General features: G+C 39.7%; 1 pseudogene; it reads left to right on the forward strand.

The window, feature by feature from the left end:
- Positions 1-1113: 1113 nt before the first annotated feature.
- Positions 1114-9385, forward strand: LOC102412780 (annotated as a pseudogene).
- The last annotated feature ends 633 nt before the right edge of the window (positions 9386-10018 follow it).

A 10018-nucleotide genomic window follows, 5' to 3' on the forward strand; every position in this document is an offset into this window, starting at 1 on the left:
TGAGCGACTTCACTTTCACTTTTCACTTTCACGCATTGGAGAAGGAAATGGCAACCCACTCCAGTGTTCTTGCCTGGAGAATCCCAGGGACGGGGGAGCCGGGTGGGCTGCCGTCGATGGGGTTGCACAGAGTCCGACACGACTGAAGTGACGTAGCAGCAGCAGCAGAGCTTTCTCTTTTTATCAAACCAACAATTCTTGAATTTCTAATTGCTTCTTTTCTTTTCTGAGGCCAATTCCTGGGCTTCTCTAGTCAGCTTTTCTAAATTATCATTTTAGAAATTATTTCTCTGGACTGTGACAGAGATTTGACTGTTGTTGGTTCCTTTAAAGGAAGCATTTGTTGTGGAAACATGAGCAAGGTGACTTCCTTTTGCTTCCAAAGAATTGAGTTTACAATGCCCCTGAATCTCAATAATAACTAAAATGATAGGTAAAAGAATTGCATCTAATAATCACTAAATGTCAGACCAATTTTTAATTTTATTTCCACTGGAAGTGAAGAAGCCACATTGTTTCTACAACTTTCCAAAATTAAGATTTACTCCAAAAGCTTGTGTAATATCAGTGCATATATCGGCAATTTTGACCTTGACTAAAGTGCAAGCCCATGTGAGAGCATATAATTCTGCCTTTGGGCTGAAGTGGCCGTAAGAAAACGCTGCCTTGACAACATCAAAAGGAGCTGCAGTAGTATGACCACCACAACGTTTGTCGTTTCTACTTTTTGAATAAGAATCCTCTGCGAACCACGAGAAGTCAGTGTTACCCCACACGATTCACTGCAGATCATCCCAGTGAGTCGGGAGGCGGGCCATCAGCGTTCAGCAGTTTTCAGGGGCTTCACCGGTGATGGAGGGTTAGACAGTGGCAGGGTTAAAGTTATTACAACATAAAAGAATTACATGAAAAGCAGCCGATGAAAGGATTTCATAGGAAATGAGGTGGCTGAGTGAGAAATGTTGAGCGTGGTAAGAATTCAGAACGATTGCATGATGTGTAAAAATGATTAAAAGGAATCCTACAAAGGCTTTCTCAGTGGGCTTAACCAAAAGGGTAGTGGATATAATCACACCATGGCAAGTGGTGGTATGCTTGCACCATAGGGTCTCTATGGATGTATGGTGGTACCTGGGCTTTGCACTGAGTATCCCAGGGCGTCGCCTTCCTTTTCATAAACGAAAAGGTAAAACGGAATCTGATCCTTGGCATGCCCAGGGTCAAGCTGGTACGTGAAACTCTCCTTTAAAGCCATGAAAGCTGTGTTGTCTAGTCCTTCCCATTAAATTTTGTTGAGGTTTTTATTGTTTAGTGAAACATACAGAGATTAGGCTACACAAGAAAGATTTGAAATCCAGTTTCAGCAGTAACCAACTAGTCTGAGAAAACTTTGCTCTTGGTGCTAAGCTTGGGGGATTTTGAAATGTAGGCCTCCTTGAAGTCTCCCTGGATCTAGATGTACCCTTTTTTTCTGATATCAAATGTCATAAATATAAAATCTAGGTTTGGGTAAACTACAGTTGTTCTTTGGCTAACTCATGTCCTTTTCAGGCCAAAAGCTTTAGCAAGGAGACTCTGTCTTACTGTGAGGAGGCTTGAGGAAGACAGCAAAGAAGCAAATCACCCACATATTGTAACAAACTTCATATTGTCCATATCAGCCTTCAGGACTTTTTGAGAAATAAAATAAAAAAGACTCTCAGTAAAATCTGAGACATTAGTGTCCAGGTGAATTGATTTTCTTCCCAAGTGAAAGCAAAAATTCATTGACTAGATTTGTCAACTGGAATAGTAAAGAACATAATGCATAAATCAATTACAGTATAGAGTTTGCTTCTGGTGGGAATGGGTGTTACTAAGGTATAATGATTAGGAGAGACATAGTGTCAAAGGATAGCGGTGTTGATTATTGCTTTAAGGTCCCAGGAAAAACTCTTGGCCCTTAGGTTTTTCTCCCTGGTAAAACAGAGGCGTTACAGGGGCTAATACAAGGGATAATGAGGTCTTCAGCCTTGTAATCTTTTATGGGTTTTCTGCTTTGAAGGGCTTATTTATTTATATTATATTGATTAATTCTGGGAAGAGGTTTTGAGGGATCTAGTTAAATGTATTGATTAACTCTGGGAAGAGGTTTTGAGGGATCTGTGTGAATGCTGATGGGGGGTGCACTGTGCAGTTTAACAATGTCATTTGGAGATTTTGCCCATATGGAAGACGGGAGCTTATTCCAATGGGACAAGTAATCAATGTTTCCAGAATCAGCTCTGCTAACTGTCAGAGATGGAACAAGTAAAAGATGGTAAAGTGTCATTTAATTTACTTTGTGGATTACTATCAAGCTCTAGAGTTATTTTTCCCTTTTGAGAGAAAGAAATTATAGCATGATAATTCCCTAAGGAAACTTAGATTAATAAATGGCTAGAAGGAGAGGACCTAAGAAGAGCAGGCTGTGTATCTCTCAGAGAGCCTAACTAAAAGGGAACAGGACCAGAGACAGGGCCTCTTGAGGTTCACTATTGGCACATCCCACTATCTGAATTGCTTTAGGACTCTATAGCAGGAGCTATTTTAATGGTAGTGGGGTTGATCCCTGCGAGTGTAGCTTAGGTGTCAGTTAAGACTGAAAGAGATTCAACCACAATCTGGAGAAACGTTTCTCCAAGCCAATTAAGAGAGAAGATTCAGAAAAGCCCCTGCAGCTCCTAAGAACCCCACCATTGAGAACTGGGAGGACATAGGAAGGGCTGCTTACACCAAAGTATTTACATCTGTAGCAGTCTCTTTTCTAATGCCCTAGCTCTTTGCAATAATAACAGAAGTCAGATGAATTTTGGTTTTATTTAAGACCCCTTATTTGTTGGAGTTAATACTTAAGAATTTTAGTGGTCTTCCTTTGAGGTGACTCAGAGTTTGAAAGCTAGTTTATCAGATTAACTAAATCTGGAGTGATATAGTTTCCCATTCCATCATGATCCTTTATACTAACACAGAAAATTCCTGGTATAGCCCAATAGTAAACAAAGAGTTAAAAGCTAGGTAAGTGGAATCAACATCTGAAGGAAGACCAGAATTTTCTTTAAAAAACAAACAAACCAAAAAACTGAAGTTGATTGTAATGTTCATGAGCAGGTTCTTTATATTTTTATGTTGAAGCCTGAAATTTGTTCTAATCAGCAGGCTTTGGACAAACCCTAAGAATTGCCGATGTAGTCACCTAGGATCACCAAAGCCTGACTTATGGTAAGTTAGCAGGTTGGTCTCCCAGCTGGAATTCTAGAGCATTTTCAGAATTTTACCAGTTACTGGTTCTCATCCAGTACTGGGAATGGACTTCACCAACAAACACATACACTGTCTAATATAAGTCAGCTAAATCAAGTTGATAAGTTTGAATGACTATTAAATTCATTGGCAAATCTATAATGATCCTCAATTACTTTGGAAAAATCTCTATGGATCACAGTTCAGATTTAATTTGGGGAATATTAAAAATTAAGGGTTTAGCCCCAGGATCCTTAGAAGTCTTAACTTTATTTTTATTTATTTATTTTTAATATAGATTTATTTATTTTAATTAAGACAGTCCCTGGCAAGTTCAGACCAAAGAGGAGTGGGGCAAATTTCACAAAAAACAGGATATTGGGTGAAATAATAAGTGTAGAAGAATTGAGGATGTAGAGAAAGACTACGGGGTGTAGAGGAGAAAGAGGAATCAGTTCAGTTCAGTTCAGTCACTCAGTCGTGTCCGACTCCTTGCGACCCCATGAATCGCAGCATGCCAGGCCTCCCTGCCCATCTCCAACTCCCGGAGGTCACTCAGACTCACGTCCATCGAGTCAGTGATGCCATCCATCCCTCTCATCCTCTGTCGTCCCCTTCTACTCCTGCCCCCAATCCTTTGAATATGGTATGAAAAGAAGAGTCCTACCATTAGGATTCCAGGAGAGATGCAAGACGCCAGGCACAAAGCCGGAGACAAGACAGCTCACAGGAGGACCATGAGGGAGCAATTTTAATTTTCTTTATTTGTTGGCCTCGGTCAATCTCAAAATCTTAACTTACAGAGAGGTGATTTCAGATACCTGATATCGTTGGGGAGCTCCAACATATCAACCAAAATAAGCATTCCACTCAGTCCTGGAAAGTTTGAGCTATTGTAGTCTAACTTAGTGCTTTTAAGGAAATTAAGTTTGGGGATTTCAAAAGTTCCTCATAAAGACCACTGATATTCTAAAATGCCTTTGGTCAGGTCAGTCCATTTAGTTAGAAATGTGCATAAGGAAAGACCTCGGATTTTAAATATAAAATTGGGCAGAGTCTTTGGGCAGGGAAGTGCACAAAAATATTTATATAACTGCAATGCTATTTCTCAGAAGTTTTTCTCTAGAGTAGAAGAATAATTTTGAAATGGATTAAATAGCTTGTAAAACAAACAGCTTAACTCAACCAGCTTGCAAGCTAATCCAGCTCATTCTATGAAAACAGCATATTCCTAGAAGGTCTTGACCAAAGGCTTTTCAACTGTTTCCATAGAATAGTCCCTATTCTGATAGAATAGTTCAATGGATGAATTGGCAGTTTCAGTGACACAGATCCTGGTCCTGAAAGAATGGTTGATGAGTTTTTAATCAGTTTGATTGAAAAAGTCTGATCTTACAAACTGGACTCAAGTGTCACAGAAGTACTTGAATACAGAACCAGGCCTTAACTAAAATGACAAAACCCCAAAATAGACCCTGAATAAAGCCTGGAGAGCTTTAAATGGACACTGCCTGAACTAGATCTGGGAGAAAGATGTACCTTCAAACTGCAGTGTTGGCAAGAAAAGCAGTGAGTGCAATGGATCATTTGTGGATAGCACGAATTGTTCACTCACCAGCCTGGGGTCATGGAGGATCTTCTCTGGTCCTAGCGCTGGCTACCACAATATTGACCTGAAATTAACGGTCAGACGTTTCCTTAGCAGAGATGTGTTTACAGTTGGGATCAGCAGAAAATCGTAAGTCAGCATAGAACTGCAACCATGGTAAACCATGCGCAAGGCACCATGCACTGCAGAGGAAGGAGAACATACTTACAGAAAGGAAAACAAGCTATGAGGGCAGTGTAAACAAATGCCCACGGCTTTTCACTGGGTGAGTCCTTACCAGGAGTGAAAGGTAAGTTCTTCTTCTTGTTGGTCTCTTATATCGTAATAGAGCATGCGAGCTCCCTATCTGGTCTCCAACATTTACTTAATTAAGGTTTTGGTTTATATAATTAGCATATACAATTGTTTAAGTTTAAAGTGTGCAATGTGATGATGTGATATATATTGCAAAATGATCACCACGGTAAGTTTAGTTAACATCTCCATCCCCTTATGTAATTCCTTCTGTGTATGTGTGTGTGTGAACATGTGGTTAGGATAGAATCTACTCTATCAGTAATTTTCAAGTATATGATGGAGCATTTTTAATTGCAGACATTATGCTATTCAATAGATTCCAAAAACTTTTATAAATGAAAGTTTCTACCCTTTGACCAACATCCTTCTACTTTGTGTAAATGTGGTTTAATATTAATTTTGAGCATTTGCTGAAAGGTTAAGAAATAATACCTTGTTGTTTAGAGGAATCACTCTCAATATATCATAACAAGATAAAATAGAACTTCAATAGACAAATTAAAAAAAAAATGCTATCAGGCCTCCATCAGCCTAATATCAAAGCCAGACAAAGACTTCAAAAGGAGAAAACTGTATGCCAATATCTCTGATGAGTATAGATGCAAAGATCCTCAACAAAATATTAGCAAACAGAATTCAAGAATGTGTAAAAAGCATTGTACATCATGATTAACTGAAAATTTTTTCAATATTTGCAAATCAAACAATATGATACACCATATTAACAAAAGGAAAGATAAAAATCATATCCTCACAATAGATGCAGAAAAAGTATGTGACAAAACTTAACATCCATTCATGATAAAAACTCATCAAAGCTTGTATAAATGGAAAATATATCAACATAATAAAGACTATTTATCACAAACCTACAACTAATACATATTCTGCAGTGAAAAGTTGGAACTTGGTCTCTAAAGTCAGGAAAAAGAGAAAAATACTCACTCTCACAACTTCTACTTAGCACAGTATTAAAAGTCCTAGCTACAATAATCAGAAAAGAAAAACAAATAAGAATCATTCAAACTGGAAGGAAAGAAATAGAGATGTCACTATTTGCAGATGACATAGCATTACATATAAAAAGTCCCAATTCAGTTCAGTTCAGTTCAGTTGCTCAGTCATGTCTGAATCTTTGCAACCACATGAATCATAGCACACAGGCCTCCCTGTCCATCACCAACTCCCGGAGCTTACTCAAACTCATGCCCATCGAGTCAGTGATGCCATCCAGCCATCTCATCCTCTGTCGTCCCCTTCTCCTCCTGCCCCCAATCCCTCCCAGCATCAGGATCTTTTCCAATGAGTCAACTCTTTGCATGAGGTGGCCAAAGTACTGGAGCCAGGCCTGATCTCCTTTAGAATGGACTGGTTGGATCTCCTTGCAATCCAAGGGACTCTCAAGAGTTTTCTCCAACATCACAGTTCAAAAGCATCAATTCTTTGGAGTTCAGATTTCTTCACAGTCCAACTCTCATGTCCATACATGACCACTGGAAAAACTATAGCCTTGACTAGACGGACCTTTGTTGGCAAAGTAATGTCTCTGCTTTTGAATATGCTATCTAGGTTGGTCATAACTTTCCTTCCAAGGAATAAGCATCTTTTAATTCCTTGGCTGCAATCACCATAAGGTGATTAGTTCCTCTTCACTTTCTGCCATAAGGGTAGTGTCATCTGCATATCTGAGGTTATTGATATTTCTCCCAGCAATCTTGATTCCAGCTTGTGTATCTTCCAGCCCAGCATTTATCATGATGTACTCTGCATATAAGTTAAATAAGCAAGATGACAATATACAGACTTGACGTACTCCTTTTCCTATTTGGACCCAGTCTGTTGTTCCATGTCCAGTTCTAAGTGTTGCTTCAAGTCTCCACAAAAATAACCAACACATGAACTCAGTAAAAATATGATACAAGACCAATATACAGAAATCTATTATTTTCTATACATTAATAATGAACTGGATTCTCAGGTGACATTAGTGGTAAAGACTCTGTCCACAAATATAGGAGATGCAAGAGGCAAGGACTTGATCCCTGAATTGGAAAGATCCCCTGCAGAAGGAATGGTAATGCACTCCAATATTTTTGCCTGTAAAATCCAAAGGACAGAGGAGCTTGGGAGTCAGTGGGGTCACAAAGAATCAGACAAAACTGAGCAACAGAGCACATGAAGAAAGAAAACAGGAAAACCACATCATTTTAAATATCATCAAAAATAATAAAATGCATGTTAATACACTTAACAAAGGAGGATAAAATACCTATACACTGAAGTCTATAAGGAAACAACATAATACAAATAAATAGAAAAATATCTCAAGTTCTTGAATTGGAAGTATTAATAATATTGTTGAAATATCCATACCAGCCAAATCAATCTACAGATTTAATGAAATCTCTATCAAAATACCAACCATATTTTTCACAGACCTCAAATAAATAATTCTAAAATTTATTTGAAACCATGAAAGATTCCAAATTAGCAAAGCGATCTTCAGAAAAAATAACAAAGCTGGAGGTATTGTGCTCCCTGATTTTAGACGATACTACAAACCCAGGGTAGTCACAATAGCACGGCACTGGCACAAAACAGGCACATCAGTCAACAGGACAGAACAGCAAGCCCAGAAATGAATCCACATATGCATACAATGGGAGAGAGAAAATCTCTTCAGTAAGTGGTAAACTGAACAGCTACGTTTTAAAGAATGAAATTAGGACATCTTCTCACAACATATAAAAACATGGAAATGGATTAAATATCTAAATGTAAAATCTGAAACCATAAAACTCTTAGAAGAAAACATAGGCAGAACATTCTGACATAAATCACAGTAAATATTTTTCTTGAATTTCTCTCCTAAGGGAAAAGAAATAAAAGCAAAGAAATGGTACCTAATTAAACTTCAATGCTTTTGGTCAACAAAGAAAACTGAAAAAAAATGTAAACAACTTACTGAGTGGGAGAAAATATTTACAAATGCTATAACTGATAATGAGCTATTTTATAAAATATATAAGTAGCTCATACAACTCAATATCAAGTAACCAACACAATTGAAACTGGACAGAAAACCTGGATAGACATTTTTCAGAAGATATGGCGAACATATGTAAAGATGTTCAACATTGCTCATCATCAGAGAAATGCAAATCAAAATCACAATGATATATCTGCACACACCGGACAGAAAGGAGCCACTGTGGTCTGGGGCCTGAGGTCACACTCGAGCTGCAGCTCCGTGCCATGGCCTCAGCCAGTCCATTTGCAAACTGGTCTCTCAGGCACACGGGCTGCTTCCCCGCTGCAGTCACACTCTGAGGCCTTCAGGTTGACCTGCTCTCCCTGCCTGGGTGACCCAAGCCCCTGGAGATGGTGCAAGGAGCCACCAGTACAGACTGCCCCTCGGCAGAACAGGCGGAACACTAAGACCTCAGGGCCATGGCCATAAAGAGTGCAATAGAGCGGAATGGGCCACAGTGCAGTGGGTGAGCAAACCTCTCCGTGGCCTACAAGAATGTGACCAGGGCATACCGTTCTTCCTGGAGGATCATTAGTAGCATTGAGCAGAAGACATCTGCAGATGGTAATACAATAAGACGACAAAGAGGGTCTGTGCTTACGGTGGAAAGGACAGAGGAGTTGCAGCCTCTGTGTCAGGATGTGCCGAGCCTGCTGGATACCTAGCAATATCTGATCAAAAATGACAGTGAGACTCAGTATGAGAGCAAAGTGTTTTTTCCTGAAGATGACAGGGGACAACTACCCCTACCTGGCCAAAGTTGCCCACTGGCTAGAAGAAGGTGACCCTCATGGAGTCACCTGAGAAGGCCCACAGCAAAGCCCATGAGGTCAGCGAGGAGCACACACAGTCCAGTCACTCCAGTGAGCTAGGACTGGCCCCCAGCTACTCTGTCCTCTACTCCAAGGTTTACAAGGCCTTGTAGCAAGCCTGCCACTTGACCATGATTGCTTTCAATCATCACCAAACTCGCAACATTCTCAACAAGACTCCTACAAGGACTCCAGGCTCATGAGGACTCGAGGATCATGCAGTTCCTAGGTGACAACCTCCTACTCTGGACAAGTGATCAGCAAGACGACCAGGGAGAAGGGAACCATTTAGGCCCCCGGGTGGACTGGCAGCACAAGCTGATGCTATTAGAACAGCATTTTTTTTCCCCAGGAGTTGGGGGTCAGGCAAGATAGGGAAAAGGAGGGGTGACCTTCCTAGGGAGAAACCCATCACCTCTCCTGTCTTTGATCATCTCTTTGGCATTTTTGCCAAAATACTGCAAGTGGAAAGTCAGACTAACTATGCTGGTACTGGAATAGCATCCTCACCCTAGAAGATAAACTGTTTTGCAGATTAATGCAAGGGGAGCTACTTCAATTTAATTTATTGCTAGAAAATAGGGTTTTAAGATGCAAACAGAACTTAAGACAGCTCTCATTCAATAAGTTCTATTAAGTGGTTCTATTAAGAATGTTTATTCACATATGCTCTTGCCTTTAAAGTTTTGGGTACTTTCTAGCTCATCTGTTCTAGCTGAGTATTCCTCCCCACCCCTTGGTGTACTCTACCAGACATGGGATAGTTAAAATCCCAAGCTGATAGACTTAGCACATAGAGCATATTTATCCTTGTGGTTTAGGCCTTGATAGTTTTTAAAGGTTTCCAAGTAGTTGACAGCATTAATACTCAATTGCACTTCACAGTATTTCTACATTACAACCATACATAACATCAAGCCATTGACTGTGTGTTTTCCTTTATTTTGACTTTTACATGCTTATTTAGCCTTATCCAGGTTGGTTTTGCTATTATTTATCTCCTAGGCC

Source organism: Bubalus bubalis, chromosome 15 (genome assembly GCF_019923935.1).
Source record: "Bubalus bubalis isolate 160015118507 breed Murrah chromosome 15, NDDB_SH_1, whole genome shotgun sequence".
In the NCBI taxonomy this organism is placed as follows: Eukaryota; Metazoa; Chordata; class Mammalia; order Artiodactyla; family Bovidae; genus Bubalus; species Bubalus bubalis.